The sequence below is a fragment of the Psammomys obesus genome, unplaced genomic scaffold, assembly GCF_907164565.1.
Source record: "Psammomys obesus unplaced genomic scaffold, mPsaObe1.curated_primary_1811, whole genome shotgun sequence".
NCBI lineage: Eukaryota > Metazoa > Chordata > Mammalia > Rodentia > Muridae > Psammomys > Psammomys obesus.
The window spans coordinates 355,305-380,367 of record NW_026585689.1 but is presented as its reverse complement, the minus strand read 5'-3'; the positions used below and the strand labels follow the sequence as shown (position 1 = coordinate 380,367).

Below are 25,063 nucleotides of genomic sequence, written 5' to 3'. Positions count from 1 at the left end.
AAGAAGAAGAAGAAGAAGAAGAAGAAGAAGAAGAAGAAGAAGAAGAAAGGTTTGTTTTGGCTCATAAGTCAAAGGGATGTCCATCCTAGCAAGATAGACATGGTGACAGGCACAACATTGCTGAATATGCAGTAAGGAAGCAGAGAGTGCCAAATGTTTAGATCCAGCTAACCTTTTCCTTTTGATGCGGTCTAGGACCTCAGCCCATGGAATGACAATGCTCATGATCAGCATGTGTCTTTCAACCTCAGTTCTTCATGTCCAATGGCCTGTCTCCAAATGAGTCTAACTCCTGTCAGATTTGCAGTGGTAGCTATCAGGTTATGCCAACCCTCTCCCCTATGGCATGGAGAAGTCAAACTGATTAATTGGAACAATCCTTCTAACCATCCATCAGGGAATGTCCAGGGAAAAAAACATAAAACATGCTTGAGAGCCAGAAAAGAGCCATTCTGATTCCTACACAAAGAGCATTAGCTTGCTCTCTCGATCCCCAACAAGATCACAGAAGAGCATAGTAAATAGCCAAAAAGTGGCCCAGGAAATATTGTCCTGATCCTTGGGCGGGGGGGGGGGGAAGGTCAAGGAAGGATGCTTTTTAAATATTAAGCAAGTAATGTCAACTCAAAATACAGCATCATATGAGCAGCAAAGAGTCTGCGCAGAGAGGAACCCAGTGGTTCAGAGCATAGACTGCTCCTGCAGAAGACCTGAATTCAGTTTCCTGTAATTCCAGCTTTAGGGACTCCAATGTCCTCTTCTGGACTCCAAGAGCACTGCATTCAAGTTACACAAATTCACACCCACACACATGTGCACATGGGGGCCTGCGCGCGCGCACACACACACACACACACACACACACACACACACACCCCTACACAGACACACAACTTTATGAGTAAAAATAAAATCTTTTTAAAAAGGAGTTCCAGCAAATCTCATGACAGAGTTTATAATCATTAATATCCAAATGACAGCTTAATGGCCAGAAGAAAATTAAATTGAGTGTGTTCAAAGTCAATTAAGTAAGCATATTAAAGGCCCTCATTCAAGGAACAATCTCCCTAGCCATGTTAAAATGCTCACCCTGCTTGGTGTCATGTTGGTGATAATTTAAATGTTTTTCAAAACTGCCAAGATCACCAAACTGGGAAGCAAAAAGTATATTGGTTAACAAAATAAAGATCAAAACTGGGAAGTATTTTACCAGTTGATAAAAATAAAATAGCCAACATTCCATATACTCAAGATTAAGGCCATATGTCTGAGTGGTGACTTTTATTAGTCAAAAATAATACATGTTGAGTTAAAAAAAAAAGTCAGAAAATACAAACAAGCAAACAGAAGAAAAAAAATGTCAGTATGGTAGTCATTAGGACAGTCTGCAGAAATTGCAATTTTCTGAGATCATTATGGATCACACTTCTCTGCTTCCTTTGAAGTACAACACACTCTTATAATTTTTGTTGAACAACAAAATACCAGAGTCATGCACTGTGTGCAAGTTGGCCCGAGCTTTTCTTCCTTCAGCAGTAAGACAAACTTCGGAAGCCTCCAGATGCCCAGGTCTCTGATAGGCAGGGCCCCTCTTAGCAACCATATTGGCAAGTGCCATACAATAACTCATCTTTTACTGCATTTAATAATTGACATTGGGGAATTATTAGCCACAGTCACATACTCTGACTGCTTTTGAGTGACAAGAAGTATTTCTCAGATTTTTTTAAAACATACATGTTATCCATCCATCCACATGTATTATAACCTATTATAACATGCCACCCTCCACTCTGTGGCACATTGGTCCCTTCATTATATTATCAACACATTTCTTTTTAGTGTTTATGTGTATTTGCATGCTTGAGGCCACATGTACATGAGGGGGAATGCATGTACCTCCTCAAACACACTTCATAAACAAAACATAAAATAAAAGTAAAGAGGAGTGCAACTAACAAAGACAGGTGCTGGCCTCTGACCTCCGTACATGTGTATGGGCATGTATGACAGCGTATACTCATGCTTATACATGTATATACTACATCCTGCATGTGTCCACATGCACATACACACAAAAGAAAATTATGTTCGGATTCGAGAATGACTAGAGGAGCTAGATCCATTCTATTGGCACGCGCGCGCGCGCGCACACACACACACATTCATTACATGTACAATAGCCTAAGTGCTATCACACTGCAAAAGTGCAGAACCTCAAGCAATCACTCATCCTGCGTGAACTAGTTAATCATTCTGACATGAAGGAGTTAAACCAAACATTGCTAAATGATTCAAGAGTCCCATAAAAGCTTAAAATGCTGTAATTCTGCTTAATAAATAGGTGATGTTAACTAAAAAGGCAGGTTTCCAAATAGAAACTCATGTGCCCACTCTCATAGGTCCTGACCGTTTTAATGCCATATCATACTAATGGCCCCTGAAAGCAAAAAGCAAAGGTTAATTCAAAGGTTCGCACATTCATCATTCATCTAAACCATTTTCAGAATTTATCTTTCACCACACACATGCTGGGGACCTAGGATCAAAATACAGTTTGTCCTATCAAAGGTTTCACAATATGGCAGTGAGGACTGCCTTGAAGGCATATAACTACTCTACTATGTTACAATTGTCTTGGATGTCTTCATTGTCGTAACAGGGATAGAAGCCATCTATTCAAGTCACCAAGCAATGGTACAGATGTTCCTAGAATTAACCTTGCACAGTGGCACACGCCACTGTAATCCCAGCACTCAGAAGGAAGAGGCAGGTGGATTGCAGTAAGTTCAAGGTCAGCCTGGTCTACAAAGCAAGTTCAGGACTGCCAAGGCTACACAGAGAAACCCTGTCTCTGAAAAAAGAAAAAAAAAGATATTACTGTTACTAGAATTGTTAGGACGGAACTTGGGCTCTGGAGCCCTAAGGAGCTAGACTGTCTTTAATAAGCCAATTAAACCAGCAAGTGTATATTATGAATATTAGCCCTCTGCCAGATATTGGGTTGGTGAAGATCCTTTCCCAATCTGTAGGCTGTTGTTTTGTTCTGAGGCCAGTGTCCTTTGCTTTACAGAAGCTTTTCAGTTTCATGCAAATCAAAATGACCCTGAGATTTCACCTTACACCCATCAGAATGGTTAAGATCAAACACTCAAGTGACAACACATGCTGGAGAGATTGTGGAGAAAGGGGAACCCTTCTCCATTACTGGTGGGAATGTAAACTTGTACAACCATTTTGGAAATCAATCTGGTGCTTTTTCAGACAATTAGGAATAGTGCAACTTCAAGATCCAGCTATACCACTCCTAGGCTTATATTCAAAAGATGCTCAAGTATACAACAAGGACATATGCTTAACCATGTTTGTAGCAGCTTTATTTGTAATAGCCACAATCTGGAAACAACACAGATGTCCTCAGTTAAGAAATGAATACAGAAATTGTGGTACATTTACACAATGGAATACTACTCAGCAATTAAAAACAAAGAAATCATGAAATTTGCAGGCAAATGGTGGGAACTAGAAAAGATCGTACTGATTGAGGTATCCCAGAAGCAGAAAGACACACAGGGCATATACTCACTCATAAGTGGTTATTAGACAAATAATATAGGGTAAACATACTAAAATCTGTCTACCTAAAGAAGCTAAGCAAGAAGGAGGACTCTGGGTAAGAAGCTCAATCCCCATTCAGAAAGGCAAAGAGAATGGATATCAGAAGAGGGAGAAAACAGGAAATAGGACAGGAGCCTACCACAGAGAGCCTCTGAAAGCCTCTACCCTGCAGGGTATCAAAGCAGATGCTGAGACTCAGCCAAACTTTGGACAGAGTGCAGGGAATCTTATTAAAGAAGGGGGAGATAAGAATAGCTGGAGGGGACAGAAGCTCCACAAGGAGAGCAACAGAACCAAACAATCTGTTCACAGGTGTATTTTTTTGAGACTGATACTCCAACCAAGAACCATTCTTGGAGATGTCCTAGAATCCCTGCACAGATGTGGCTCATGGCAGCTCAGTATCCAAGTGGGTTCCCTAGTAATGGGAACAGGGACTGTCTCTGACATGAACTGATTGGCCTACTCTTTGATCACTTCCCCCTCAGGGGGGTGCAACCTTATCAGGCTGCAGAGGAAGACAATTCAGCCATTCCTGCTGAGACCTGATAGACTAGGATCAGAAGGAAGGAAAAGAAGGCCTCCCCTATCAATGGACTTGGGGAGGGGCATGCATGGAGAAGGGGAAGGAAGGGAGGGATTGGGAAGGGAAGAGAGAAGGAGCTACAGGTGGGATACAAAGTGAATAAACTGTAATTAATAAAAATTAAAGTTAAAAAAAAAACAAGCAAGTAATAGTGAACCCCTCCCCCCAAAAAATAGGTTTGTTTATTCAGCTTAGCCACATGGAGAAGAGGAACAAAGAGGTCTAGTACCTCCCCAAACTATCTCTGAGGGGTCCTCAGGTGAGGTTTAAGTTTAAAGGACAAGAGGTATGCATAGCTAACTAAGCAGTGTTAGTCAGGGAGAGTCTCTGTCCACCATCATTAGGCTTTCCCTCAGGCTGACAGCAGGCTTCAGTTATTTCTTTCTCCTACTGTGAGATTCCTGGAGAAAAAAATTTAAGTTCTGAGGAACTGCTGACTGAACAATCTGATAGCCAAAGCAAGGGGCGCAAATGTTTCTTTAGAATTAGTCTTCAGGGAAAGCCCCTGTTCCCCTTACTAGGGACCTCACTTGGATACTGAGTCTATGGGCTACATCTGAACTGGGGTTTTAGGTCCTCTCCATGCATTATCCTTGGTTGGGGTATCAGTCTCTGCAAGGCTCTTTGATCACCTCCCCCTGGGGGGTGTAGCCTTTCCAGGCCACAGAGGAAAACAATGCAACTAGTTCTAATGAGATCTGATAGGCTAGGGTCAAATAGAAGGGGAGGAGGACCTCCCCTATCAGTGGACTAGGGGATGGCATAGGGGGAGAAGAGGGAGGGAAGGTGGGATTGGGAGGAGACAGGGAGGGAGCCACAGCGGGGATACAAATAGAAAAAATTGCAACAAATGATAATTTAAAAAGAAAAATAAATAAATAAAAATTTTAAAAGAATAGAATTAGTCTTCACTCCTGTGGAGACAGTTACAAGGGTGGTGCCTAAGCATCTTTCCTGTCTCACCTATTGCACATGCTTCCTTTCCTTCTCACTAGGGCTGCCTGTTAGTTCCACAAAGGCAAACTCAACAGTGCCCCAAGGTTCAAGGCACAGACTGACTGCCTCACATCTACTGGTTTGACATGAAGAACCTCTGGAGGCCCATATTGTAAAGCATAAACATACTCCGTAGGTACCTCCTGACAGTTACTTTCTGGGGACATTTTCCATGGTGGCTGGCTTACCTGAGATTTCCCAGAATCATATGAAAACAAACCTAAACAGACACTCTGTGCCTTTGCTGCCTGTTTAGTAGTAACATTTTTTTTTTTCTTTTATTCAGGAGTGACATTTTAAGGGAGGATGTGTGACGCATCTGTGCTAGGGAGGAGTCACCAGGTATGTGAGTCACTGATTTGCTGACAAGGGAAGGGGATTATGTGTTATCTCAAGCTACCTGCATGGAGGTTACTCGGGTCCTCTTAGTGTAGACTCATAGGGCAGGAGCTGACAGCTTAACACTTTAGCGCCCAAATTGTAAAATTCTGACTCCCATTATTCTTAGGAATAACCTGGAAGGATCTAATCCAATGCAAAGGAAGCCACAACCTAGTGGCCGACGGACTCAGCAATAGACGCATCCCAGGCCAATAGAGTCTGGACTCATGAAAGGTAGGCTTACTTTGACAGGGGTGGGGGGTGGGGAAGGGCGCTACCAAAGGTTGAAAAAAAGCCAAGGAAGAGAAAGCATGTGTCACTATTCCTAACTTTTATCAAGTTTTTGTTTGTTTACTGGGGGACACAGGGAGTGACACACATGTGCAGAGGAGACCAGAGGACGAGTACCAGCTCTTTTCTTGCATCATGTGGGTCCCAGGAATGAACTAGATCGGCACGCTCCTTCGCCTACCGAGCCATGTCTGTGGCCCCCATAATGTTGTGAATAGCTTGGATCGCATGGTCTCTCAACGAGAAGGCCGTTTTAAAGACCATCTGGCTTTTCCCTGTTTTCTTCTCTCGTTTTCCATTCTTTCTCTTTGAACAGTCTGAGGTGAGACAGTGATTTTGGCATGGCTTTCTATACCCAGAGTGATGCATTCAAAATCAAGATGACAGCTTGGATGAACAGTCGGCAGCCGGATAATGGGTGCTTAGTAAACCCTCGCTTTTTCCTCTTACTTGTCGGCAGAGGGACAGCGTGGCAGGGCTACGGGCTGCAGAGAGACGTTCTGGGTGCTATAATAGTTTTATCCCTTGCTAGAGTCAAACATCAGCACATCAAATCCTCATGTGTCACTTTTGCAGACTGAATTGCTCCCAATTATCACAGCAGGGTTTTGAACCAGGCAACAGACAAAACAGTGTCTGTCCCTCATGCCTGTTCAATTGAAGAAGGCTCTGATAAATAACTAATTATACTTATGGTTCAAGGTTCTGCCAGACTCCTGGCATCAGATGAGAAGTTTCTTTGAAGAAAAGAGTAGACTTCAATAGAACTCCTTATTAGCCCACACTGTCAGAGGGGCTAATAATATGTTCTGTTGGAACTAGGTGGTCATTTGTTCAACCAACAATTAAGGTAACACCACCACGGCTGCGTACATAATTGCCTAACACCTCCTTGTGTGGACAGAGGTTAAAAGAACAAAACTGTTTTCTCAATAGATGCACTCGTTGTTAAAGAAGAAAGAAGGGAGGACTGAATAGTCTGTCACAGTGCTGTAGTGGAAGAGGGCACAGGCTCTGAGCCCAGGCCATCCTGAGTTCATGTTTCCTTACTAATCGATTTAGGAACATTAACTATAACTTTTCTAAGATGCATTTTTCTCACTATAAAACAGTAATGGTGACGCGCTGCCCTGTGAGGTTAAGAATTACAACAAATAAATTATATTGTGTGTTTAGTTCATGCAGAGTCCATACATGGAATAATAATAGATCTAAGACTCCTGCCCAGGAGTCCAGGCTACTGTTGTTGGAGTTAGGTGTCCTGAGTATTTTTTTTTGCTTTCTCTTTGCTTTTACTAAACAGTATAAAGCCATGCCTTAGGCATCACCATTACACAGAAGGAAACACATCGGTCTCCTAAAACTTGATTTGAAAACCTTGGAAACTATGACTGCTTTGGCTCTCACACTTTCATATTGTTAAGTCTGTGACCTTTTCAGAGTCCAAATCCTTCAAAGCTTTGAGATGGTGTCCCATCACGTCAGAAAGTGCCACCATGCCCACGGGTTTGAGGAGCCTATTAGGTATAGAGCCTCCAAGATGCCTTTAGATCTTACTGCCTGAAAGGCATTCAGCTAGACAAGTACCAGGAGGCAGAAGTCTGGCCTTCTGGCATTTGCTCCTGCTCAGAAATAGACCTGTCGTTGGGTCCCCATAGTGTGAGGGCCTAGCGGAATATCTGAATAGTCAGCTTTCCTTGTCAGAAATTAAGGCGATTGTACAGATGGTAAATGGCTAATAAAAGAACTTCTGCTGTCACAATATGGAAGACAACTCTTTGCCCTTTGACCTGCCCCCTCATCCCCATCCCAGATGCCTCCTTTCCAACCACTAAAGCAGATTTTCTAAAAATCTTTGAATAGATGTCTCTTTTCTAATAATGAGCTAACAGCTAAAGTCCTTGAAAACTTTACTCTTCACCTTCCCGAAGTTTCCATCCCTCATTAGTGGAATCTTCACACTCCTCATAGCACTTGAGGCATTAGTACTCTCTTCAGGTTGCTGAGTGGTTGCAGATCAGGACTCAGATTGAGACTGAGCCAGTGAACTAATAATATGTCTGTGGCCTCCTCAGTACAGGGAGGCAGACTTGGCAGGAGACACTTGTCTGGTGAAGGGAGCATGGAATAAGAAAGTTACCTGTTCAGGTACCCTGCACCTAAAACAACAAGACAGAGGGAACATAGCAGTCTCCAACCTGAGAGATGTTCCAGTGTAAAGGCATCTTTCTCTGTGTGTCTCTCGTATGATACAGGGTTTCTCTGTGTAGCCCTGGCTATGCTACAGCTCAGTCTGTAGACCAGGCTGGTCTCAAACTCAGACTTCATCCTGCCTCTGCCACCCAAGTCCTGAGATGGGCCACCATGCTTGGCAGGAAGCCACTTTTCACTTAGTTTGCTTTTAAAAAAAAATCAACAAAAAGCCATGTCTATTAAATGAAGAAGTAATATAGAGAAGCACATTTTAGAAGTAAACATTTCCACAAACCCAACATATATTATTAATACAATAAAGTAGATCTTCATATTTTAATGTTCATACTCATTTTCTAATAGTGATGCTATGATCAGCACAGAGTTGCAATCTGTCTTTTTCTAGTGCATTCTGAACATTTACTATAACCAGCTCTCTGCAATGTGATCTTAATAACCCATGATTTGACTGAACCTTGTCATTTGTGCAATGTCAGTATGCAGGTAGTTTTGAGATTCTCAGTGTTTCATTTTTGTTTTTTAAGTTTGAATGAATAACATAGGAGGTAAATGATTTTCTTAGTCAATATTATTTTCTCAGGAGTCAAATAGTGTATTTGTTATGAAAAGCTAAACACAAGATTTTATTAATGTGATTAGGGCTTTGATGAAGAACATTCTGCACCAGACTCCTGTTGATCAGGTGCCATGATTTGTTTCCCTAGAGTGGATGTTCTCAATCTTAGACAAATGACTCTATGGCTCCATTTTCCTAGGTCAATCTTGTTAATGCCTACTGACCTGGGCACTTGAATATTTTGTAAATGTGCAGGTCTAGCCTCTGTGACAATTTGTATTATCATATTCTCTCATTGTTGGTCAATTAAATTGCTTGAAAATGCTATTTTACTAGAATAACTATTTACAATTCCCTATTTCTGTTTATGCTGAATACTCGTTCACATTTTTCTTGGGCATGTATATTTTCTCTTGTATTAAAGGAAATGTGTGGGGTAAGGGATGTGAGATTGGGCACAGGCAGAGGGATGAGAAACAAGGCACTAGTGGTTAAATGTTAGTCATTACCAAGATATCTGAGCATCTGTCTTCAGTGGTACAGTCGAAACACATCACAAACTAATATATAAACGAGCAAACAAATGCAGATCTTGAGTGTCAGTTGACTCAAGATTCCGATTAAGGCATTTTTGTGCACAGAAAGCCAATTAAGAGAGGGGATGATATGAATGTTTGGAAGCTACTTATCAATATCAATGGACCTATCCTGAAGAAAGATTAAACAATTCATATTCTGACTAAAATGAGTGCCCGTGTCACCATGACCTAAATTTTTATAGAAATCTGCAGCACTGGGAGAGGATACACTGGCTGGGAAGCCTCTCATCCTAGGCTATGAATGGCAAAGCATTTGGTTAACACGTACTATGCTCCTCTTTGCCTAAGGCCTGTCCATTTTCATCTGATGTTATGAAGCTCGGGGAGGTGGCTTTAGAACCATCTGGAATGCCTTTGCCACCATAGCCTTTGATGGTTCCCAGATGTATATTGGACCACATGCTTTCCAGCTGTTTTCTATTCATTTCAACCACAGCCCTCTGTTCAACTTTTCTTTTCAGTGACATTCTAATATTACCAATTCTCTACCACCATCACTATTAAAGGACACTAATATATGTTGATGTATGTTTAAGATACCGTAAACATCGGATATCCAAACAAGCATAGTACCTCAGCCCTCAGATAGCTATATTTAGTTATCTGGAAAAGAAGGCTTAGCTCTATCTCCACTCTTGTGAGAAATTACATCTCAGTAATGCTGAAGAACCCCTTTTTCCTAAAACAACATGAGAGAGGAATGGCTGAAGAGAGGATGCACTGCTTCGAAAATCCATTTTATCCCATCATCACGTTGCCCAAGCCTTGTGCTCCATAACATGCACTTAACATCTCTCTACAGCCATACCTGCTCACTTCTCTCACTTTCTCTATAGCACACTAGTGTGGGTGGGGGTGTTAAAAACGCACACCTGAATACAGTAATGAATAAAAAAGTTGAAAACCCACTTGGAGCTCTACAGAACATAAGCTTTTCTGCCACAGTCCCTGCTACTCTTCTCCAGTTGCTTACGTAAACATATTTTTATTTTTAAGCAATTTTGAGATTCTTTTTATTTTAAAGGCTTTTTTCCTTATGTTTCCTTTTTCTGTAATTGAAAATAGATTTTTTAATACAATATAGTCGAGTTACAGTTTCCCTTCCCTCAGCTCCTCCCAGTTTCTTTGCATCTCCTTTCCTATCCCAATCCACACCCTTTCTGTTTCTTATCAGAAAACAAATAGGTAACTAAGGAATAATAATAAAATAAGATAAAACAAAAACCAAACAAATCAGAATAGAACTAATTAGAACTAATATGAAAAGGAGAGAGAGGTGCAGAAAATGCATGAGAAACACATATACATGCAAAGAAACACAGGTTGGCACACACAAAAAACTCCAATAAAAAACCCACAAAATTTAAAGTCATAATATATGTAAGAACCTGTAAGGTTAAAAATGAAGAAGAGAAGGAGGCGGGGGAGCCCTCACACAGCAATTTTGAGTAAAAGAACCTGTTTTGAAATTTCAGAATTCATCTACCTCTCTGAGTGAAATCTTCTCTAACCACCTCCTACTCACAACCCATGTCTTTATTTAATGGTGCCCCCTTGGCAAAGCTTTCATTGACTCCTAACCAGAAGTGTCCCTGATGTGGCTCCTATCATACCCTTTATTGATCTCAGCCATGTCACACTTTGTCACTGTGTGCTGATTCAGTATGTATTTCAGACACTGTCCACATATGGCCTGTGTCTACCAAATAATAGAAAGCCTAACAGTTAATGAATAAAAACAATGTGAAATTTTTGCAAGGCTTCAGTCTTCTTTAGGCATAGACATAGTAGTCACATTAGATTCTTGAGCAGCCCCATCCTTTCCTAATTCCTAGAGCCCCAGCCATTGTGAGAGCATTTCTGTTTCATATTATCATTGACTGCCATACTTGAAAGCAATTCAATCCATGTGTAAAATTCCATAAGGCAGTCTGTCATGAGACAAAAGCAAAAACGCCTTAGTTCTAAATTTGCTGCCCTCTGCGTCTTTTAAAAATATGTCCTATTTGTGGCATTGCTGAGGCTTGGGATACCTCTGTAATGTGACAAAGATGTTCCCAAGCAGCCTCTGCAACCAGTCTCCATCAGCTCCATACTATCTCAGAAGGCATGGACATGCACGACCTCCCACATCTTACAGGCCCTCACAAAGTCAAGGCTGGTTCAGTGGGATCGTTAATGGATGGATCCTGAAGCAGGTGGATGGCTCAACAGCAAATTATAGCAGACTAGTATTTGACCATTAAAAAAAAGGAAGTTGTGATACATTCTGCAACACAGATGAACCTGGGAAATGTTGTGCTAAGTGAAAAAAAAAAAAAAAACAGACACAAAAGATCATGTATTACATGATTCCATTTACATAAAACATCCAGAAGAGACGAGTCTGTTTCTTAGAAAGAAAGCAGATTTGAGGTTGTGTATAGTTGAGATGGAAGAATGGAGAGGGGCTGCTGATGAATATGGGTTTGTTGGGTTTTATTAGAGTGATTATTAGACTGCTGGTAGGTTTGTGAGTTTGTGAAGATACCAAAATCCACTAAACTGATCATTTTGTAAAGTGTGGATATTAAGAGTACGTGAATTATAATTACACGTAAGGAAATAAACTAACATGGAGACATACAAGTGACATATTTAAAAAACCAAATTTCTGAGTATGTGTTAAGGTGAGCCTAACATCAAACACTTGGCTCCTAACTATGGCTTTCCCCAATTCATAAAGTGATTTTCCAGAGCTGTGTAGAGCACCTCCACCTATAAGATTCCACATAGCACTGACCAAGGCAATAGCTACATTCAGTTCTGGTGGCTCTAACCTACCCTGAGTGCTGTTTAAGCAGAGGAACCATCAGGATGAAAACCTTCCAGAAAGTTCCTCATTTTCTGATACCTTAGATACCATCCAGTAACCTTTGTACCCCAACATTTGCCTGGAAACCCAGAATACCTAGCAAACCTCCCAAATACTGCAGGAGACCTTGGGATATTTACTTCTTGCTTTCTCCATTTGAATCTGTTTCTAAGCCAGCACAGAGCAAGATGACCTGTGACCTCTTGTGAAATGCTTGGTATTTGTCCTACAGGGAAAACATTAACTGCTAGTAATTGGACTAATAACAAAACAGAGCCATCACAGCTTGTCCTTATATGCTGATCACTGGAGCAGTTCTGCAATTCATTTTCCTTTCCACAGGCATTCATTTAATTCAGTAGAGGGAGGCAAACATTACACTTACCTCTATTTTAAAGGAGAGGAAATGACCATAGCACTTAAATTTCCACCTTGTAGCTCCTAGTTAATTATTTTCTCTTCTTCTCCTTCAGAGCAATCAAGCATTCTTTCTTACATTTATTTTTCTTGCTCCAGGGATATGGGGATATGGATGATGGGAACACAAGCATTTTTTTTTTTTTTTGGTCCTGTCAGAAAAAGTTAAAACTTAAGGTTCTTCTTTCAAGGATTTATCATCAGATTTAAAATGTGGTTGACACTAGAAAAAGAAAGAGAAGGAATACAAAATTAAATAGGAATATTGTATCAGGGAGTCCCATGGAAGCTAGAGATTTACATTTTTTTTTTTTTCATGGAAATTTTTTGGTGCCATCTCCAGGCCCAGCAGAAGTATGGCCTCTGTCCTAGGTTACTAGAGCAATGCTACCCAGGAGTGGAGAACACTGAGAACAAAGGCCTGCCTTTCTGCTGAGAATCAAAGAGCGCAGCAACTAGCCAACGTTCATGTGCTTCTTCAAACTTCATTTGGATCACAGTGCCTCTCCCTCTGTGATCGCTATGGAATGGAATGTAAGGTTGTGACTAATCAAGTCTCTGAAATCCCAAGAGCAGTTCTGCTGTAGCCAGGCCTCTAGGGTTCCTGTCAGCTCCGGTCTGATTGAACCTCCCTCCAGGGTACGCCCTCTGATGCTGGCAGAAGCCCTGGGATGGTTCAGAAATAGTCTCACCACCGGCAGCCAGACATCCAGGAATTTGAACTGTGAGACCATATCAAGCCTTCACACTGTCTTTGAATCAGTTTTCAATGAGCTAAAGATAACTGAATGGGACTCCATCTTGCCTATCAGCAATCGGTGGCTGTGGTGTTCGAGAGAGAGGAGGCAAAAGGGAAAGGAATTCAGGTTTTTTTTTTTAAAGTCTGTAGCAATATATACTGTATGTTGGCATAACCCCCTAACACACACACACACACACACACACACACACACACACACACACCATACCCCAGCACCTCCCTTTTCTTACTCTGTTGTCTCTTGCTCCTGAGAGTCCCCTTTGTGTACGTAGGCAATTTCACTTGTACTTTGATGTCCCATGTGTACATGACTTTATGTAACCATACGAAGCCTAGAAACCACAAGTGAGAGAAAACACAGCATTTCTCGTCCTAAGACTACTGAACATCACAGCTTAGTCTCCCTGACGATAGCTATACTAAGGATTTAAGGTACTTAGAATAGGGGATCTCAGCCTTCCTAATGCTGCAACCCTTTAATACAGTTCTTCATGTGGTGACCCCCAGCCATAGAATTGTTTTTGTTGCTACTTCATAACTGTATATTTGCTATGTTATGAATCATAATGTAAATATCTAATATATAAGATATTCGATGTGCGACCCCTGTGAAACGGTCGCTGGACTCCCAGAGGGGCCATGACCCACAGGTTTAGAACCACTGGCCTAGAGTGACAAAAAATCTTCTAAGTCAATACCTACTTTATAGTAAATTGTCTGTCCCATGTGGTTTATTGGATAATATACTGAAAGCAAAATTCAGGATGGCACTGTGAATACATTTTTATGTCATTGTAACTCTGAAACATTATGTTGAACCATTAAAATCATACACTGTCTACATATTGAGATATTCTTCTATCATAAGTATACAGCTGTATGATTTTGTAAATGTATATATTTATTTATCTAGCCACAAAATCCAGTTCAGAATGTTCCAAAAATTCATTCCTTCAGGCCTCCATAGCAGTTAATCCTTTTCCTACTCCCAACTCTAAACAACTTTCAACCCATTCTTTACTGTTTTGCCTTTTTTAGCAATGACGTATAAAATCCGACAACCGGCTTCTTTCTTATCCTTTGATCTTGTTTCTCCTCTTTGAGTTCTTAAAATGAAGAGAACCAAAGTCAGAATAGTGAGGAACTTGCTGATAGTGTTCAATGTGTCAGCTCTTCCTGCATCCAAGGAAGAGCATGCATTGTAGATTCTCAGTAAGGCACAGGTCCACAATCTGAGGACACAGAGGACCAATGCAAAAATATGCTTGGGAATCAGAGTTGCTGAAATCTCTAGCTCTGTAGTCTAGGTAACCAACTAAACATCTCTGATGTTCAGTTATCCTCATAGTTTATATGGATTTGCTCAGTGCAGCTGTGTTGAGCTAACTGCTATCTATTTCCTTGCTAGAGTGAGTCCACTTCACTTTTTCTTTTCTTTCTTTTATTTTTTTCTGGTTTTTGATTTTGTTTGCTTTGCCTAATTTAATGTCTCACTCAGTAGTTCTCAGTTATGGATGGACATTCACATCAGCAAGGAAGTATTTAAAGATCACCTGTGCCTGGGCCTTGGCCCAGAAATTCTGACTTCACTAGTCAGAGAAGTTTACTGGGTAAAGAGGATCTCAAAGCTTTCCTTGGTTAAAGTAATGTCTATCCAGTGCAAATAGTCCAGGACTGGATTGAAACATGATTTGTCTGGGAGTTCTGGGCAATGACCTCTCAGCTGTAGCCTAGATTGTCTTCACAGTGCCTGACTTCTGACATCTTGGAAGACACAAAGTGAAGAACCCACATGTGTCATGACTTGCTCATTTCTCTAATCGTTAGGTAATTACATGATCATGCAGGAAGGCTCCTTGTGAGTGACAGGGACTACTTCCATTTAGAAAGAGGCTTTCTTCCATCTACAGGTCCTCTGATGCCTCCTCAGATCCCAGTCAAAGTTAGGTGTTTAAATACATGGCCTGGAGTGGTAGGTGTATTTCTCATAAGTGTGAAACGCAAGATGACACAGGCTGTTCCTCTAACTAAAAGCTCTGCCTACCTAAGAACTTTGGGCACGCCTCTTTGGTCTTCAGTTTATAAAATGAATAGAGTTTATTTTGTGAATGCTAAGTAGTTTTCCAGTTACTGTAATGTTGCAATTTTCATGACTAATATAATAATAATCAGATTACTCAAGGTCTTGTTATTAACTTTAGTACTAGTGCTTACACAAAGAAAAGGAGAAAAGTATATCATGAAATGATAATTTCTTTCTTTATTAAAATTATCACTATATACATGTAAATAATATATTTTTTAATTGTATATTTAAGCTATATTTCCCAAGAAATGTAAGGCCTCAATCTGTACTTTGTAAAAGAAGCAGAGAGTTAATTAATCAAGGATATGCTACATTAATAGATCATTAGTCTGTACAGATAAGGTACTGGCACAGTACTAGTTAATTGATTTATTAATTGACCAACTATCTTATTATAAAATGGAGCGTGACATTAGCTGGACCCAGTGAAATGATCAGAGGACTTTAGTGATGTGTGGATCCCTGGGAAAATCGCCCATCAGTCCACATAACTACAAGTGCCAGAAGAAAGTTCTACTATGGAAAGGGGAGTTTGTTTAAAGAAAGGAAAACAGCTTTAAATAGTAAAATAAATATTTTCCTCTGCATGGGGGTGACCTGTGCTCAACCTCTTCCCTGTGAAAACGCTGTCTTCCAGCTTGTGGTTTTGCGGCATGTCAATAATTCTGAAGAGTCTGTCTGCATTCAGCCACTAGCCACTTCCAAGCCACATAGGACTCACTTGCCTGCTTTTCTGCCATAGACATCCACACACTCACTAGGCCCCACTCCTTTTTTTTTTTTTTTTTGAGCTGAGTTTTCCTTCTTTAATGTCAACTTATATGTCAGGTGTCTATCACTGAAATACCTGAAGGAGGTCCTCCTTCATTTTTAAGGCATAGTTTGTCAGATCGACAGCTCTGCTGTCGACAGGTGCTACAGTTGGAAGAAATTCTGGTCAATGAAATAGCATATATGAAGCAAGAGTCACTGTGAGCTGAATTTATTGGTCTAGTCAACTGCAGAGGATTGAGGGCAGCAGTGATGATATAATCAAGCCTAATACGGGAGGTTAAGTACAGCCCCAAGATGATATAGAGTCCCTGCTAGGCAAGATACATTAGATAGTTCTGTGGCTACAGATAACAATATACCTGACATCCTATTATAAGGTTGTTTTTTTCAGCAGAGCTGAAAATTGAACATTTGCCAGGTTCAACCAACATAGATAGATAGATAGATAGATAGATAGATAGATAGATAGATAGATAGATAGATAGACAGACAGAGATAGATAGACAGACAGACAGCAAGAACAAAATAAAGTAGGGTTTGTTATATTATATCATTTGCTGAAAATCCCAAGGAAGTCCCAAGGGCACTCTAGTTCTGGGCTATCTGGAAAAAAATAGTGACCAAAAAATCGAAATGAAAAATTCTTCAAACAAAGGCTATTCACACTGACCAAACACTGAGTGTGTAAAACAGTACATTTGTGTCCCAGGAGGGGTTTTACTGTACAATTTATGTATGCTACAGAAACCAGATCTATTATTCACAGTTCCCCTAGTCAACTCAGTCTATCATGGTGAAATACTACATACTTAATGGCTTCAACAACAGAAGTCTTTTTCCCACTGATCCATCAACTGGAAGCTCCAAGGTCAGGGTTCCCTCATGGCCAGGTCCTGGTGATGGTCTCTTTAGAGCTTGCTTAGTCCATGTTTGTGATGTGAATAGAGATGGCTCTCTCTTCCTCTTCCTATAGGATACCAATCCATAGGCCACACTTGGTTTTGTTTGTTGGTTAGTTGATTGTTTTTTGTTTTTTTTTTTTCCGGAGACAGGGTTTCTGTGTAGCCTTCACAGTTCTGAGATCACTTTGCAGACCAGTCTGGCCTTGAACTGACAGGGATCTGCCTTCCTCTGCCTCCCAGAAAGCTGAGATCACAGGCATGCACCACCATGCCTGGCCTAAGACCATATTTGTAGTGTGTGACTGATAAGAGCATTTAGGAAGTGGAGACAGGCAGATCAGGAATTCAAGGTCATCTTGGCTACAGTGTGTTGAAGGCTAATCTGGCTATATGAGACCTTGTCTCAAAAGCAAACAAAAAGTAATGAAATGTATAGGAGAAAGGCCCTAAGTATACTCATTTAACCTTAATTACTCTCTAAAATCCATCTCTTGAAATAGAGCCACTTTGGAGAGTAGGACTTCAAGATTTGAATTAGGAGAAACAAACATTCAGCCCATAAGAGTGATACAGGAAGCCATGCATACGATCCCCAAATGAAAACATTAGTTTCATTTTCCAAAAGCAAAGCCTTAGTTAGGGTCTCTGTTGCCGTGATAAAATGCCATCAAAATGCAGGTTGGGGAGGAAGGGAGTCATTGGGCTTAAACTTCCCTTTGTAGTCAGCCTTTGAAGAAAGCCGTGATAGGAGCTCAAAACTAGAGGCCAGAGCTGGTGCAAAAGCCAAGTGATTCCAGTTACTGGCTCGCTTATCCTTAATTCTTATAGAAACAAGGGCCACCAGCTCAGGGATAGCCCCACCTCCAGTAGGCTGGGCCCTCCATCAATCACTGGTTAAGAAAATGACTGCAGGATTGCCTACAGCTGGAGCTTATGGAGGCATTTTCTCAACTGAATCTTCCTCCTGTCTGATGACCCTACCTTTTACCAAGTTCGCATAAAACTAAACAGTAAAAGCAACATATATTTAAAATTACTTTGCATATGCCTTATTAATTATACTTATTTTTTATAATTTATTATTATTTTTTTCAGAGATAAGGTCTCCCCAATAGAAACCAGGTTGGTTTGGAACCTGTGATCCCACTGCCTATCTTCTGAGAGCTGGAATTAGGTGCCTAAACACACATGCCCAGTTTTTGGCAACAGATTCCTTTGTCCATAGTTAATCTTTTGAAGATAGATAGTATGTAATTAAAAGAAAGAAAGGAAGGGAGGGAGGGGGAGGAGGAAAGATTGGAGAGAGAGAGAGCAGTGGAAGGTGAGGTTGGATGAGGTGGTAGTGACAGTTGCAGGTTCTCCAAGGCAGCAATACAAAAAGACACAAAGAAGATGCTCAAAGAGTTGCCATCCTGGGATACTACACATCCTAGGAAACCTGCAGAGTCCTTAAGAGCAGCCATGTCTCATGTCTCATGTGGATTCAAATGTGACCCTTGGTCCAAAAAGAGTAGACCAGAGGACCTTCTCATGAGTCATCCAGCAAAGCAGTCTTAGGGTGGTTGAAGCAACTGGTCTTGCCTGTTAAAGCACCCTTAGGAATGTACTGCCTTTAGCATTCACTGATAAAATCAAAATATCTACAAAAGCAGAAACTTCACCTCAGTTAAGGAGTTTTCCAAGCCCTTCTGTTTGCAGAAAACAGGATGTAGTCATTAGCACAGGAAACTCTAAGCCCCTTCATCGAGCGATAAAAAGAATGCATTGGGCTAAAGCCAGGAGAATTCTGGTTTCATGCATGCTTTGCCACCAGTTCTTCTGCTGAACACATGATTTGGTTTCTTAATCAATGAATAAGACATGGCTGGGACAGGGAATCTCAAATTCTATTATACATAAGACTTTGTTATGCAGTTTGTTTTCAGTGTCAGCTTCCTGACCTGTAGCCACCCCATCCCCAACACACACCACATACACACACACACACACACACACACACACACACACACACACACATACACACACTAAATAAATAAAACAATAGCAACAAAAACAAACAAACAAACAAAAATACTCAGTTTTGTTTTTCTTGAAAGCCCAAGGTCTGGGTTCCAGAATAGCCAGTTCCTTGTTAACCTTTCTTTCTTGCAAGATCTCACCAGCCCCAATTTCATGTTCTTGAGCTCTATCTATGCAAAGCAAGATATTAGCACTATATTTCTGATGTATCCAAAGCAAGTTTTTCAGATATACTTTGCTTACAGTATGCACAAGGTGACCAAACAACCTAAGAAAGGCTAGGGGAGAAGACTGCAGCATTTTTCTTGCATAGACCTATCATTTTTCATTAGTGTATATGTTCAAAACATGCCCTAAAGTGAAAGAAGATCACTTGGAATGTTTTCCGTCATTTTTTCTGCTCTCTTTCTTCTCTTCCTGCTCAGAATCTGAGTTCCGAGGCCCAGATTAAAAAAACAAAAACAAACAAACAAAACAAAAAATCAGAAACAAACAAGAGCTTTGCTGATAATCTCCAACTGCATTTCCAAAGTCCTCAATGTTCAGGAAAGAAAGGGGTTTTGTTTGTTTGTTTGTTTGTTTTTTCTTTACAAGGCTCTCAATCCACTCTGAAGATATTGCCAATTGATCAGAATACCATCTGTGTGTCAAAGGCTGGGACCACTGTTTTCAGTTAATGTGAACAGAGTTTAAGACAGCTTCCTTATCTAGATGTGGTGGCGCATGCTGTAATCTCAGCACTCAGGGAGGCAGAGGCAGGCGAATCTCTGCAAATTCAAGGCCAGTCTGGACTACAAATCCAGTCCAGGACAGCCAGGACTATACACATAAACACTGTCTCAAAAATGAGGGGTAGGGGAGCTTCCTTGTACAGAGGGCGTTGTACTTGGGTTGTGTCTTTATGAAAAGTAAAAAATGACTGATTAAATAAGTATTATTTATTCAGCCTAGCACTCAAAAGGAGAGTACAGAAGAACAGCATAAACTTTTGAGTCATCCAGTGATAATTGGATACTGGCTCTGAATTGACATTAATTCTAGGAGACACTAAAAGAAATTGTGGCCCTTTAGCTAAAATTGGGGGTTCATGGAGGTCAGGCGATTAATGGAGTTTTGGCTGAAGTCTGATGCACAGGAGGTCCCGTGGCTTCCTGAGCCCATCCAGTGGTTGTTTCCTCAGTTGCAGAATGTATGATTGGAATATATATCCTTAGAAGTTGGCAGAATTCCCACATTGGTTCCTGACCTGTGGAATGAGGACTATTATGGTTGGAAGGGCCAAATGGAAACCACTGGAGTCGCCTCGATCAGGGAAAATAGTGAACTAAGAATAGTATTGCATCGCCGGAGGAATTGCAAAAATTAGTGCCACCATCAAAGACTTAAAAAAATGCGGGGGGGGGGGTTTCCACCACATCTCCCTTTAACTGCCCTATCTGACCAGCACAAAAGATAGATGAGTCAAGGAGAATAATAGTTAACTATTGCAAACTAAATCAGGTAGTGACTCTATTGCAGCTACTATACCAGGGTGGGGCCTTTACTTGAGCAGATGAACACATCTCCTGGTAGATGCTATGCAGCTCTATATCTAGCAAATGCCCTTTTCTCAATAGCAGTTCATGAAGCAATCTGCTTCCAGCAGTGTACTTTAATAGTTTTGCCTTGAAGGTAGATTAACTCTCCAGTCTGGTATCTCTTCAGTTTGAAGAGATCTTGATTGTCTGTCTTTCCTACAAAATATCACAATGGTTCCCTATATTCCTGACATTATGCTGATTGGACCAAGTGTGCAGAAGGTAGCAACCACTTTGGACTTGTTGGGAACGCATATATGCACATTTGAGGATGAGAAATAAACCCAACCAACTCCAAAGGTCTTTTATCCCATGGAATTTCTGGAAGTCCAGTCAGTTAGAGCATGAGTTAATGAAATATATTTTTTCATAGGGGCTGGTTTCATAATTGAGTTGTCCAACTTCAGAAGGAATTAATGAAGAAAGGAGAAACAATGGCCTCTATAGGGTATTCTCAGTGGACCCCTTGCACTCTAGGAAAATTTCTTCCAACATAAGTGTGTTCACTTAATATGTCACTGTAGAATAGCTCCTCATCAATTTTACTTTCACTGTTAAGTGGTAACGGTGAAAAGTTGTCCTTGAGGGAAAGATGCAGTTTGGGGTGAGGCAGACCAAATAGCACTTGTCTTTACTTTCTGCAAAGAAAGTTAATGAATATAGCTTGGAGTCAGATGAATTAATCTTTTACATTCCTCCATCTGTACCAATAGCTTACTAAACAGAACAGTCAGCAACTTTCCCTGTAGTAAGCCAGGGGTGAGGGTGGTAGCTTTTAAAAGAAAATGCAGAGAGGCATTAGAAAAACTTGGTTGGTGCTTGATTGATACTATATTAGCTTTACCACATTGCTTCAAGATTTAAAGTATGTGGGTGTGAGAGAGAGAGAGAGAAAGAGAGAGACAGAGAGTATAAGTGTGCTTAATATGTGTTTACATGGTATAGTATGTTTGGATGTCTGAGGATGTCCAACTTTGTGGTTCCCAACTTTCATGTTTACATGAGTTCTGGGGATCAAATTCAGGTCATCTGGCTTGCATCATCAGCAAGCACCTCTACCATTTGAGCAAATACATTAGATATGTATTTATTTTTCATTATATTAGAAGCATCTCTAATGACAAAAAAAAAAAAACTATTCTTGTATGCTGCTTGATGGAGAATTTCCATTCAAGTATTTTTTCCATGCACAGAGATAAGATAAAGGTTAATCACAAAATTTCAGCTTGAAAGAATCGCTTAAAAGATCTATTATATAACAGTGACTATAGTTAATCATATTTTATCCTGTTTCATAAAAAATAAGTGTGTGTGAGAGTTTTACCTATATGCATATGTGTATACCATTTGTGTGCCTGGTGCCCAAGGAGGTCAAAAGTGTCACATCCCCCTGGAAATGCAGTTACAAGCATCAGAGAACTATCACTTGGGTGTTAAGAACTGAACCCAGGTCTTTGTGAGAACAGCACGTGTACTTAATCACTGAGCCATCTCTCCACCCCTAACATTTTGTTTTTAAAAATTATTAAGAGGCTAGATTTTAAGTCTTCTCACAATTAAAAAATAAATAAATGTGTGAGGTAATTCATGTTAATTAGCTGCATATATTAATTAGATACATTTCATTATTTTACAATGTATGTATGTTTCAAAAATCATATTATACATGATAAATATAACCTTTTAGTCTGTCAATTAAAAAGAATGAGTCTACCTTTCTGAATGAAGATTGAGCATCTTACCCAGGGTCCTCCTTCTTGATTAAGTTCCTTAGGTGTACAGATTTTATTATTATTATCCTATATTATATGTATAATATCCACTTATAAGTGAATATATACCATATGTGTCTTTCTGTTCTGGGATACCTCAGATGATCTTTTCCAGATCCCATCATTTGCCTGCAAATTTCATGATTTCCTTGTTTTTAATTGCTGAGTGGTATTCCCGTTGGAAGAGAGAAAAAACAGGGAACAGGATAGGAACCTAACACAGAGGGCCTCTGGAAGACTCTACCCAGCAGGGTATCAAAACATATGCTGAGACTCATAGCCAAACTTTGGGCAGAGTGCAGGGAATCTTATGAAAAGAATGGGAGATAGAAAGACCTGGAGGAGACAGGAGTTCCACAACCAAAAAATCTGGGCACAGGGGTCTTTTCTGAGACTGATGTTCCAAATAAGACCACACATGGAGATAACCTAGAACCCCTGCACAGATGTAGCCTGTGAGTATCCAGAGGGTTCCCCAGTAATAGGAACAGGGACCTTCTCTGACATGAACTCAGTGGCTGGCTCTTTGATCACCTCCACCTGAGTGGGGAGCAGCCTTATCAGTCCACAGAGGAAGACAATAAAGCCAGTCTTGATGAGACCTAATAGACTAGGGTCAAATGGAAGGGGAGGAGGACCTCCCCTATCATTGTACTGGGGAAGGGGAATAGGAGAAGGAGGAGGGAAGGTAGAATTGGGAGGGGATGGAGGAGGGGCTACAGCTGGGATACAAAGTGAATAAACTGTAATTAATAAAAATAAAATTAAAATAAAAAATGAATCTAATATGTTATTTTGGAGGCTTAGGAAGGTTTTGGTTTTTTGTTCTTTTGCTTGTTTTTTCAAGAGAGGGTTTCTCTGTGTAGCCTTTGCTGTATCTACTCTCATTGTAGACCAGGCTGGCCTTGAACTCAGAGATATGCCTGCATCTGCCTCCCGAGTGATGGGATTATAGGCATGCGCCACCACACCTGGCTGAGTTTAGTTTTTAAATGGGGAAAGAAAAGGAGAGTCTCCATTTATTTGGGCTTTTTAGTTTTTAGTCATTCTCTAACATAAAACCATGAAGTGACAGCTGGAAAGTTAATGGCTTACATTTGAAGCAAACCTATTAGCCATGTGTTTTTAACCCAAACTTTTCCTGCTTTCGGGCAGGAGAAAATGTAAATGTTATGAGTAAAACACAGCATGTTATACAAAACAGAAAGTTATACAAAGAGACAAAAGAGCTAACAGGCAAAGAAAAAGGGTGGCAGAAACTACTACTGCTATAAAACATCTGGAAAACCTGCACAACATCTCACCAAGCCAAGGTTTCTTCTTCTTTGCCCCCCAGTTCTTGAACTAAATAATTAATGCATTCTGATACTATAATCTATTGAGATATAACGTTTAAATCACTGAGATAGATCATATACTTTTATCAACACCAGGACACTATTATTTGTGGAAGGGGCTTGAACCCAGCAGTGTCCTGATAACAGGATATCTATTTTATTCCATGTTGTTTGTTTTTATTCCTTTTAAGAGGACTTATGCAATAGAGAATTTTGAGAAGCTAGCTAAAATACCCCCAAACCAAAGTGTCCTAGAAAGAGAATTAGTACTTTCTCTACATATATACTATACTTTTTCTAACCACTTTTCTCAACCTCATGTTTTCTTTAGAAGATACTCCAGCCTCATGTGATGGCTCATATTTGTTTTCTTTTAGTTATTTTCCCCAAAGATAAACAAATGTCAATGAGACTCACGAGGCTCATGATGCATCTATTTATGTTTATGAAATTCATTTTTTGAGTTGGAAAACAAGTGAAGCCGAAGAGATGTCATTGAGGAGCCATAGCTGGCATAGCATGAAATGTCTTGCAGGCTTTAGTGGTCATGAAAGGGAGTATTCAAGTAGACATCCTGGTCAAAAGGAAAACTGGACAAATGTCAAACCATCCTTGGTCTATTGGTTTCTCTTGGTTTTCCTTGAGTGCTCTGGAGTGTATGTAACCAGATCCTTTTGCCTCTATCTACCACAAAAAGAATCAGGGTTGGCAGGGGAACTTAGCCATTCTTTGTGCAAGTCCCATATTCCTTCCTTGTTGCGATGATCGATACAGACCTTCTAAAGCACAATTGGTTGCCCATATACTGTCTCTAAATTATTTTTAATTGACCAAGGTATTTAGTCATCTTACATCCTGATCATAGATCACAGCTTCCCCTTCCTCCTCTCTTCTCAGTCCCTCCCTCTCACCTCCTTCCCCGACCACCCATTCCTCCTTCCCTTCTCCCCAGAAAACAGGAGACATCTCATGGACATCAATCAGCCCCTGCATATCAAGCCACAGCAATACTAGGTACATCCTTTTCCAGTGAGGCTAGGCAAGGCAGCCCAGTAAGGGGAAAGGGACCCAGAGACAGTCAATGTAGTCAGAGACAGCCCCTGTTTCCAATTTAGGAGTCCCACATGATGACCCAGCTGCACAACTGCTACATATGATCAGAGGGTCTAGGTCCATCTTATTCATGCTCTTTGGTTGGCAGTTCTGTCTCCCTGAGTCCCATTGAGCCCTGGTTAGTTGACTCTGTAGGTTTTCTTGTGGTGTCATTGACTCCTCTGGCTCCCTCAATCCTTCCTTCTCCTCTTTCACAGGATTTCCCAAGCTC

The 25,063-nt window shown here is 40.6% G+C and overlaps 1 protein-coding gene across 12 annotated transcripts in view; it reads left to right on the top strand.

The window, feature by feature from the left end:
• The window catches only part of Phldb2 (pleckstrin homology like domain family B member 2), a 211,218-nt gene that overhangs the window by 46,130 nt on the left and 140,025 nt on the right, over positions 1–25,063 (top strand). For 5 of the 12 annotated variants that reach the window (XM_055593748.1, XM_055593654.1, XM_055593742.1 and 2 more), the window contains 2 exons: positions 5,487–5,542; positions 5,709–5,815. The exons of 6 other annotated variants lie outside the window; for them this stretch is intronic. The gene's annotated coding sequence lies outside the window, so the exon portion shown is untranslated. Of the gene's footprint in view, positions 1–5,313; positions 5,333–5,486; positions 5,543–5,708; positions 5,816–25,063 lie in introns of those variants that run through there. One more of the 12 variants, XM_055593670.1, reaches the window with a different exon arrangement.